The sequence below is a fragment of the Carcharodon carcharias genome, chromosome 13, assembly GCF_017639515.1.
Source record: "Carcharodon carcharias isolate sCarCar2 chromosome 13, sCarCar2.pri, whole genome shotgun sequence".
Classification (NCBI taxonomy): Eukaryota; Metazoa; Chordata; class Chondrichthyes; order Lamniformes; family Lamnidae; genus Carcharodon; species Carcharodon carcharias.
In genome coordinates, this window is record NC_054479.1 from 92,185,504 (window position 1) to 92,197,504 (window position 12,001).

Here is a 12,001-nt window from a genome sequence, read left to right on the forward strand (position 1 = left end):
TTGGGAACAAAATTGGATGTTGTAGATTTTTCATCATAACTTCCGTACACTTCAAGGTAAGGATGTTGACACTGGAAAATGAAATGGGGCCAATTCATGGGGTAGGGGCCAGTGTGAAAGGCAAAGCAGCATATCTGAAGCTAAGCATTTGAATGTTGGCTACTCAGCTGTGGGATTCACCACCCGCTACTGCTCCCTGCTTTTAGACAGGCTATAGTGAAACCTGGGCACTGAACTGAGTTGCGATTGCCAGCTTCACAAACTGAATGAAGGTAATTGCTCCAACTGGGCAGAGATTGACCTTTTTGTGTGTTTGCTGGGCATGGAGGTCACCGGCAAGGCCAGCATTTATTGTCCATCCCTAAATGCCATTAAGAAGGTTGTGGTGAACTACCTTCCTGAGCCGTTGCAGTTTATGCAGTGTACATACACTTACAGTGCTGTTAGGGAGTTCCAGGATTCTGATCCAGTAACAGTGAAGGAATGGTGTTATAGTTCGAGGTCAGGAAGATGTGTGACTTGGAGGGGAACATGCAGGTAGTGGTGTTACCATGCACCTGCTGCACTTGTCCTTCTGGGTGGTAAAGGTCAGTGGTTTGGGAGGTGCTGTCGAATGAGCCTTGGCAAATTGTTTCATCTCTGTCAACTACACACCATGCATCATCTTAAACTGATCTGCAGTGCTCCCACCCAAAACAACCAAGAGCCTATTTTTAATACAAAGAATGCAAATTGTATCAGAATTAGCATAGGCCCGATTTTCTGACAGGTAATATACCAGATTGTCCGTTTATAATGGTCAACCGAGGTCAGCCACGGTTTGATCTCAGAATGTCTCCATTTAAAGGCCCAGCAATTTAATTTGGATCCTATATGAAAATGGACTTTAAATTCTGGTGTCGTACCAGATCTGACCCAGGTCTTGACCACCAAGATTTATCATTCAACATTGGCTCAGAGGGTTAAATTATGGGGACAGTTGCATAAACTTAGTTTGAATTCCTTTGAGTAAAGAAGATTGGGGGAGCCAAGTAATCTGATCAAAGTGTTTACAATGTTAAAAAGATCCATAGGGTAGATAGAGAGGAACTATTTTCTCTGACAGAGATATCAAAAATATGGGGACATAATCTTACCATTAGAGCTAGGTCATTTAGGAAGGAAAGCAGTAAGTACTTTTTTTGCACATAAGCCAATGGAAATCAACAAGTGTCTTCTGCAAAAGGCTGTGGATGCTGGGTCAGTTGGAGTATTCAAGACTGAGATCGATAGATTTGGTTCACTACGGGTATCAAGAGTCATGGAGCAAAGACCATAATTTAATTGAACTGAGGGGCTGAATGACCTCCTTGCTATCAAGCCAGAAGTTATGCATCCAAATCCCATCTTGGCAAAGATTTAAACTGAAACCACTAAAGCTAGGATTCTGTGAAAACTCCCAGATTGTCATAACTGGTTCATTAATGTCCTTCAGGAAGCTCTGGTCTCACTGGAACTTCAATCTCACATTTTGTAATTGACTCAGTGGCAACTAGGGATGAGCAATAAAACTGCCTTGTCTGTGTCACTCACACCCCAAGTACATTTTGTTTTAAAGTTGCCTAGGCCCTAAGCTCTGGAATTCTATCCCTGAACGTCTCCTACCTCATTTTCCTCCTTAAAATCTACCTCTTTAACCAAGCTTTTGGACAGCTAACCTAATATCTCCTTGTGTGCCTGGGTATCAATTTTTGTTTTATAATACTCCTGTGAAGTACATTGGAATGTTTTATTACATTAAAGGCTCTATATAAATGTAAACTGTTGTTGTTATTTAGATCAAGTTGAATATTGAAGAGAAATTTTTTCAACATCAGCCATTAAGGCACTGGAACCAAGGGCAGAGTTTTCAAGGCCCATGGATTTGGCTCTGCTAGCAGAGGGGACTGATCATGGGAGGAAAATCCTGTCAGGCAGACTCTATGACCGTTCCCACCCCCTTGAGATTCTGTAGGAGGTGGGGTGATAGCAGGACTGGCCAGTGGGTGGCTATTTAAGCCCCTTCAGGCCACTACCAATGCTGTCTCAACTTTCCAGCTGGCTTATGGGCTACAGAGGCCACCCCAGCAGCACATCAGGCAGACATCAGAACCGAAGGCTCCATTCATATTAAACAACTGCAATTGTGGCAGTGACCATTACTGTGAATGGGTTTTACCTCTCCTTTTGGCCCTTGTTTTGTCCCCATTTATGGCTAGTGACTGGGAATGGGAGTACTCTTGTGCCTCCCTACATCAGCATCCCCACCTCCGACAGTGAAGCTGCCAATCTTTCAGTGCCGAATAACCTCCTGTTTTCCCTCCAGACTCAGGAGCCCACCCTAAATTGCATGGGGCCCCTGGAGCTGGCCACTTAACCCTCCGGTTCCCACCTCGCATTTCACCCCAAAAGTGAGACTGGGACCCAGAATGACAATTTGACCACAAATTCCTGCCAGCATCATTTGAAGGCTGAGGTCATCCCATTTAAATAGCGCCGGTGTGAATCTGATATGACCACCAAAAAATCACACATCACAAGATTCCCACGATAATGGAATCAAAACAGAAAATGCTGGATAAACTCAACATGTCTGACAGCATCTGTGGAGAGAGAAACAGTTAACGTTTCGAGTCCAAATGAGCTCGAAGAAGAATTGAAACCTTAACTCTGCTTCTCTCCCCACAGATGCTGTCAGACCTGCTGAGTTTTTCCAACTTTTTCTGTTTTTATTTCAGATTTCCAGCATCCACAGCATTTTGCCTTTATTCCCATTATAATGGTCTTATTGTGTTACACAGATAATGGATTGCTTTAAAAACTTACGGGAAAAAATATATAAATTGAAATTAGTTTTAGAACAAGCATGCTGATTAAACATGTTCTCTAATTTTCTGCAAAAAAGATAATTCTCAATACCTGCCCTTCGTGAGAAACAGTCAAAGGTATCAAACACAAACTAAACTGAAATTAAGTACTTAACAGTCACAGGAAATGTGCCATACTTCCACTTCACTTTCTGTTGCCATTCCTTTTGATTGGGCTAATTGGTAAGGACTGGAAATAAGTGAGAACAACTGTTCAAAAATATGTCTCAAGAGATTAATCATTCGTAAGTGTCTCAATGTGTAACAGTTGCGCCGGGCTCAGATAAAACCGATAGTCGAACCAGACACTACAGGCAAAGGACAACTATGTTCCATCAAGCATATTATGGCACAGCATCAGACCATCTTGTTTATCTTTACTAAGATTGTAGGTCCATTTATCTAGACTGGGAGGAACTTTCAAAGTTTGTTTGCTTTTAATAATGATGGATGCCCGGCTAATGGCAGATTAATACAGTCTTGTGTAATATTGTGTTTTGGGAACTAGAGACCAGCTCTTAAAGGCTCATGTTTTAACAATTCCAAAAACAGCTTTATTGTGCAATATCCTTTTAACTGTCTAATACTCCCCTGCTTTATAACTACCCAGCACATAGTGATTAGAAAGTGCATTAAAACCTTCTACATTCTTTTCTTCTGGCATGCTATTTATTCATTTTGTGCATGACTAGAGTTTTGGAGGAGGAGAACAGAAAATCCTTTGACATATAACCACTAAGGTATATAAAAAAAGTTTCTTTTGATTTTCATGTGTGGATAGTGAATGTGCTTAAAACTCATCAGCCACTACACACAGGGGCAGCTGATTATCTTTTGACATTTTGGATTAGAGCAATGCTTTCGATGGGACAGTTTAGTCAGGATAGCTGGTATTCAAAAAAAAAAAGATGGTTACAGAGAATATGAGCATTTCCAGTAGAGGGAAATCATTAAACGGGCTCAAACTATCAAACATTCGATGGAATAACATTGGTTGAAGGATTATACTAGAGCGCGATCAGACTAAGACCAAGGCCTTACCAAATCCTGACTAAATGGGTAGGGATTATTTTGAATTTATTCCTTGGTGTCAGAGTTTAAAGCAATATTTAAAGAAGTGACACTGTATTGGGCCTGCTAAAACTTTTACATTATTAAAAAATAAATAAATCTTTGAATCCCCAAATACAAAGGATCTGAAGTTCACACTTGCTGCCCAACCATTTGAGAAAGATACTGGATACACTATGATACAATTTGATCACAATATAAGGCAACACCTTCACGAAAAGGGGAAGAAAATAAATCTATACATTTGAAACAATGCAAGGTTCAGTATGTTATTTCTTTTAAAACAAAATCTCTCGTGAATGAGATAAGTTAGCAGCCAGCTGGCTGGTGTATTGTGTTGGGCGCTCACCTTTCACCCCTGGGACCAGGGTTTAAATCCAACCCTGACTGCTGGGCAGAAAGGGGGAAAGTTGGCTCTGTTAGCTGGCCAGTCCTGAGTGAAGTGGGTTTCTGAAATACAATACTCCATATTGGGCATAGGCCCATGACGTAAGCCTGTTCCTAGTGTGATAATCATGCTCAGAAAGGTCATGGGATGTCTGGTGCGAGAAAAGTCAAAGTCACCCTAGCACAGTCAGAGATATTCTCTAGAGTTGACGCTGAGGCACATTTTATGGCAGCTTGATGTAAACACAGAGTGCCTCAAAAGGAAACTTCTATTCTCCAGCAATAACATGCTTCACCCTGGAAAGCTCAAAGTTCATGCATAGTGCTTTATGTTAATTCAAATAAAGTTCCCATGGATCTAAACCTGCTTTTACTAAATACACCAGTACACACTGACACCATTGTACCACACCTCAACACTGAATACAACCATGCAAAGTATCTACAGGAAAATTGCTGCACCATTAACCAGATGTCCTGGTTTAGTTTCCCAGTTTTGTGTTAGGTCATTAATTTCTTTAAAGAAACAAACCAAGTTCACGTGTGATTTACGCACACCACTTAGATCATAAGCATAAGTATTGTTGCCGAACGATTCCCTGTTCGCTCTGACAATCACTTTTATCTGCATTCTCTGGCTGCGCAGAAGTGAAGTTTAGATCAGTTTATTTATCAGCTAGTGATAAAATGTTAATTTGTTAATACGCCCACAACCATTATTTTGCCAACTACGTTTACAATAAGAAAGCAAGAAAGAACTTGAATTTATACAGCACTTTTCATTCTGTCGGGAAAGTAGTTCACACTCCAATTAAGTACTTTGTGGATAGGAGGTTAGAAGAAGTGGCTTTGCCCAATAGGTGGTGAGAGCATAGAATTATATTCCTTAAATGTTGTTGAATTAGAGCCTATAATGCTTTCTTAAAGTGATCTTTGCTTGAAAACGATCGATGTTAAAAGGTGTGAGGAGAAATCAGGAGTGGAATCGGATCAGCTGACTCAAAGAGAAAAATACACCAGTGAAGACTAAAAGGGATGATTTCTGTCCTGTGACATTCTATGATTATATAGCTTAGATCTCTTTGCTCAGGTGAAATGTATTGCACAACATACTTTCCACCCACCTGGTATTGTGACCCCTTTCTAGCCCGAGATCAGCCTGATTTTAGCATTTGTATCAAGCTCTAGGTACTGTGACCACCCTGGGTTGGGAATTCACTATGAAGGCAGGGATTATGATGTTGCTGTACGATTCAAAGGCCTACAGCAGTTTAGAAGAATTCACCACAACCAAAGTGTTCAGCCAGCAGATAAACTTCTGTCTTTTCCGAGTAACCGAGAGCCCTAAGATTATCGAATGAAGCAGTAGAAGTATTTCTTTCTGATGTTAGGCAGAGGAGGAAACCAAGGCTTTTATTTATTTGGGCCATAGACTTCAGCAGAGAACAAGAGGCAGGAAGTGACCAGGGCAGTGTGCGTCATCCCATAAATGGCAGAAAAGGTTTTAATTAACCTATGAAAGCACTCTCACTGCAGGAAGTGTCCTAGACAATATTTATCCCTTAATACATATCACTAAAACTGATTAACTGGTCATTATTTGATTGCTGTTTGTGTTGTGTGAAAATTAGTTGCTCCATTTCATACATTACAGCAGTAACTACACTTCAAAAGTACTACTTTGTAAAGAGCTTAGGGAGGTGCTGAGGTCATGAAGAGTGCCCTTACACCAAAACACTCAGATAATTATGACCAGCTTCAGGTTTATGATGACCTTCTGCTTTCCTTTCTCCTCCCCCCTTCATCCTACTATATTCTGAAAGCAGCCAAGTTGCAATGAAGAGTGAAGAGAGGTAGAGCTTGCTGTCATCAGCGGACATGTGGAAGCTGACCCTATGTCCTAACACGTTGTGTAACAGATATTGTATCCCTCCCTACAGAGAGCTGAACATTAAAGGAATTAGAGAGAACAAGCCATAGGGGACTGGGCAGAGTAATGCACAGAACACAAACCAGAAGAAACACCTGTGAGTGTGAAGTGGAGGAGGAAAATGTTGATGCTCAGAAATGCTGGCGCCATTTAATTTGCTTTCAACGGTCATGCAGAAATGGTGCCCAGCTGCTTTCAAATGAATTGACAAAGTGGTATCCTTCCCAGCTAATTTACATGTAGGCATTGATTGAAGGGGACAAGCGGCCACATGGAAGCTATCTCTAACTCCTTGGACCCTTGGTAATCTTGCGACTTTGTAGAATTGCATTCGCATATCGTGCTGCTATTGATGGTCCTTAGAAAGCTGGTTTGGTGCATCTTTGCACAATTGTTTGGCTTCTGTTCTGGGAATTCTCAGTGGCAGCCAGAAATGACCTTGCAGCTGCAACCTGAACAGATACTGCCGGTGGTGGGCTACATTCACTTATAGTGTGTAGCATAATTTGGTCAGAGCTTCATTTGGAAAGCAATGTTTCCTTAGACAGCACTGTTTGGTTTAATACAGGGTGGAGCACATCTTCCTGCATACTCTGGTGTGGTGGTGGTGGGGAGAATGGATGTTATCTCAATCCAGTGCAGCTTTAACCAGCCTAGTCTCCTCTCCTAAGAACAATAATAGAGTGGAATTTCCAAAGGGAACATTCATCATGGCCAGTCTGAAAAGTTGTGATGGAGGAAGCTGAAACAAGGCAGGTGACAAAATAAGTGAAAATAATAAGAAAAGCAACAAATTAAGGCCATTTTTGTTCTCACTTTCCACTTAAAAGTTATTCTGAGCAAGTATGCACTGCAGTTTTACACTGAATTTGTAACGATTCCGAGCCAAAGGAGGTGGAGGAAGATGGAAAATGGGGTGTGTTATCTGCTCATTACCTCCTCATTTGCTTGGACCCACCATAAATAGGGCATGTATTGAGCACCTCACTCCATTTTCTGCTGCCTCCCTGCAGCCAATTGACATCACAAAGCTGTGAGCAGAAAGGCCCGACTTCTTTAAAGACCCGTCTAGCTGCTAAATTTGTTACAAAGGTTTCACCAACTTAATTAAAAAACCAGTTGTGACCCAATGGTAGCATTCTCAGCTTTATGTCAGGAGTTTGTGTGTTCAACCCCATCTCAAGAAACTTGAGCACATAAGGCAGACTGAGCCTTCAGTGCAGTACTGAGGGAGTGCTGAACTGTCAAAGGTGCTATCTTTTGAATGAGATATTAAGCCAAGGCAATATCTGCTCTTTCTGGTGGACAAAAAGATCTGGCGACACTATGCCAAGAACAGCAGCATAATTCCTTGGTGTCCTGGCCAACATTTATCCCTTAACTGACACCAAAAACAAATGGTCTTGTCATTTATTTAACTGCTGCTTCCTGTGTGCAAAGTAGCTGCCATGTTTTCCTACAACAGTGACTACCTTGGAAAGGAGAGATGGTGGTATAGTCCTAATGTTACTGGACTAGTAATCCAGAGGCCCAGGCTAATTCTCTAGGAACAGTGGCTCAAATCCTGTCATGGCAGCTGGTGGATTTTAAATTCAATTAATAAAATCTGTATTGAAAACTAGTCTCAGTGATAGTGACCATGAAACTATTTGCTCTGAAGAAGAGTCCTACAAACTCAAAACATTAACTCTGTTTTTCGTTCCACAGGTGCTGCCAGGCCTGCTGAGTTCTTCCAGCATTTTCTATTTTTATTTCAGATTTCCAGCATCCAGTATTTTGCTGTTATTTATGAAACTATTGTTGATGGTCACAAAAACCCATCTGGTTCACTAGGAAATCTGTTGGCCTGGCCAGCATATGGCTCCAGATCCACAGCAATGTGGTTGACTCGTAACTGCCCTCCAAAAAGCCCCTAGCAAGCCAGTCAGTTCAAGGGCAATTAGGGACGGCCTTACAAGCGACGCCCACATCCCATGAAAACATAATTTTTTTAAAAAGTATTTTGGTGTGCTCTGACTTCATGAAAGGTGCTATATAAATGCACCTTCTCGGAGCCTAAAATGTTAGCTTTAGCTATTTAAGGGAATATGCGTGGAAATACAAAGTGTTATTTCACATCTCGCCCCAGCAGTAAGGCTGCTCTAGATTACTTTTGATGACATATTTAAAGTAAATAAATAGTGAATTTTCTCTACACTAAAAAAAATGGAAGTGCAATGTTGGAATTTGCCCATGTTTATGTTTCAGAGTTCCAATGTTGAGTCCTGGATTTCTTTAACCCTTGGCCAGCTGCACATGGATTTTTTTCTGCACATTCAAACCAGAATATGGCAGTGCTATGGACCAGTAATCTAGTGGATGAAAGTTCAAAGCTCGTTGTGGTAGACTGGGAATTTGAGTGCAGCTTAAACATTTTAATAATGGTGCCCAAGAAGCAATCGGATTTTAGCAAAAGCTCAACTGGCTCCCTAATGTTCTTTAGGGAAGAAAGCCTGTTGGTCCAGACCATATGTGACTCCAGTACCACATCAGGATGGTTAGCTGTCCTCAGAGGTGGCCTTAATTGTAACTGTGGATGGGCACTGAATGCCAGTGTGCCCACTTCGCAAAATTGAATGTGGAAAAGATTTTCAGATTTCCAGCTGGCAAAAAAAAAGAGAAGGTTTTGGGGGGCAACAAAGCCCTTTACAGCCAATGTAGAACTTTTAAAGTGCAGTCATGGTGGAAATGTGGCTGCCAGTCTGTGCACAGCAAGAACCCACAAATAGTGTTGAAGTAAATTCCCAGAGTGTCTGTTTTAGGTGTTATTTGACCTCTAGTAACATAGAAGGACAAGGGCAGCAGATGCATGGGAATGCCACTACCTGCAAGTTGCCCTCTAAGCCACACACCATCCTAACTCTGGAACTATATTTGCCAACAGTTCCTTCACTATCATCGGGTCAAAATCCTGGAACTCCCCTCCACCAACAGCACTGTGGTTGCACCTAAACCATATGGACTGCAGCGGTTCAAGAAGGCAGCTCACCACCACCTTCTCAGGGGCAATTAGGCATGGGCAATAAATATTGGCCCAGCCAGCGATGCCCATATCCAACAAACGAATAAAAAAAATTTTGAAGGTTAAATGTTAGACATGATTCCAGGAAAACTCATTGTCTTCTTTGATTTTTATGTTCACTTGAGAGGGTATACAGTTTAACATCTCAGCTGAATGACGACATTTCCAACATCACTGAAATACCAGCCTAGGTTATGTGTTAGAAATTCTAACAGGCTAATGGTTAAACAATAATTTACTAAATTAAAGTACAACTAAAGTAAAACAAGTCCATAGCAACAAAGTCACCTATATTACTCATAAAGATTCCACCCCTACATTAACTCTGCACAAGAACTCTGCACTCTCTTTTGTGTCAAATACTCCTAACACCACCTCCACAACTCTCAACTTTCTAAAAGCCCTCGTCTATCCAACACTGGAATATCACTCCCATATCTGATGAGTCATTCCTAACACCCCTGGAAAGGATACAAGAAAAAGATTGCCATCTCCCACACTATCTCTATCGCAAATGCAATCTACAATCTATTTGCCGTTGTCAGAATCTCTCTGTTTTCTCTATTATAACAGTTTTGTCTCTGAAGTCTTGCCTTTTGTTTCTTCTCCTTAATGCTACTCCTTGTCATCATCACCATATTGAAATCAAGGCTCTGTGTACAATGTGTTTCCCTTTCTCCCTTAGGACTGCAAAAAATATGGAACTCCTTCCTATACTTTTGCAGCGTGTATTTACTTCTTTTAACTTGGAGCCATAATCTCCCATAACAGAGCACTTACCAATGTCTGCCGTTAGTTAAAATGGTCTAGGCATGTTTAGATTTCTTAATTTTTTGGTGTGGAAAGTTGCTGGAAGTGCAAGCTGATAATGGCACAGTGAAGGAAATAATACATCTAGGACCAAATGAAGAGGGCAAGCAATTGTCTATTTCCTTAACTAATCAGATTGAAGGATTGTGGCAACAAAATGAGAAAGAATTGTAAATTAGATTGGGTGGATTCAATGCCAAATCTGGTATGGAAAGGGAAATAAAGAGAGGGAAAAAAGATTGGATTAAGAAAGAGAGAGAGACAAAAGGCAAAGTAAAGAAATAAAATTTTACATTAAAAAAATCTCCAACAACAATTAAAATCTGAAATAATGAGACTTCATATTTGTAATAATTATTTTTTAGTGCCTGAGGGTTTGGCTGGCAGTTGGCTATCACATTGGTAAAAGAGTACTTAGACTAGAATGGACAAGACTTAACTTTCTGTGGTGAGTTTAATTTGTATGTACAGTACAAACAGAGCCAGCTTAATGTCATTTAATGCATTTCAACAGCGAGGCAGAAATAAAGTGAGATGTTGCTTTTATAAATTTGTTGAGGTATTGAACTCCAAAGTCCAAGATACAAAAAAAGACTGGTTTTTAATCTAATCTAACAGCTAACAACACTTGGGAGACTCAAATCATAGAGAGGTTCAGAGAATTTGTATAACAGCCTTGACACGCTGGTATAACCACCAGGAATTCTCCAATAGGCTGCAGATGGAAACAGAGGGACAAAGGAGTTAGTTTTTAATCAGCACTGTACTTTGTCAACACTTGTTTTTGGGAAGTAACAGAAGAAGCACTAAACGTTCAGTCTCCAGGTAGCAATTATTATACTTAAATAAATAATTCTTGTTATTATTTGGAACAGATTTCCCTTTTGCTCTGGTGAAAGTCCACCAGAAGTAATTTGTGGCTATAATACTTGTGTATTATGGACCTTCAATACACGAGAGATCTGTCATAGTCATTTTCATGGCTGAAGACTTTATACACATAATTGCCGTAGATCTAAATCCTTGGGCTACAATCTGTGTGCAAATACTCCAGTCACTAAACATGGAAGACCAAAGAAGCAGGGGTGCCAAGACTTGGGGGCATGGAACACAGTGTCTTTGGGCTTAATTTTCCCAGCCCTGTTCTGGCCGTCTTGGAGGTGGGAAGAGGGGTGTGGGAAAATAGGGGGGAGCCACAAATGGACAGCCGCCCAATGCACTCCCACCACTGGGGAACTCCCATAGAAATTCCCTGCCAAATATCATCTATTTTCTTCCCAAACACACAGGAACTACCTAAACCAGCTCAGCCATCGAGGAGTCCAAAGTACACAGTTCACAGAAATAATTCACAGCCATTGGTCTGGGTAACTGTCCACCAGCAAACTCTTAGACTCCAAGGCTAGAGATGCCTTCTTCACAGCCGCACCCTCTGTACACTTCCTGACAATTATGGCCTTCCTAATCTGAGTATGACCAGATATCTAGGTGTGGAGTGACTGAATGAGTTTTTCCACTCCAGTGTGATGAATTTTAAGGCCTACATTCTCAGTGTTAGCAAACTACTTGGATCCTAGAAGGCAGGAGTTCTCCACACATTGTGGAGTTTTAATTGACAGGCTTGACTTAGAGGTGGATGGGAACTTAGAGGTGAAGGCCACAGCACACCATGCTCCTTCTAGCTCCAAGGATCCAAGGTAGTAAAATTGCTTACTTACCTTTTTGGTAGCAGCCACTTTCACAACTTGGCTGCTGTGTACCTGAGAAAACTGACTGCATGATTCACAGGGCCTGTCAGAGGGGCCTGGAACAGGCTTTAGGCCTCCTCCATTTACATAGGCAGTGGGCCTAACACTC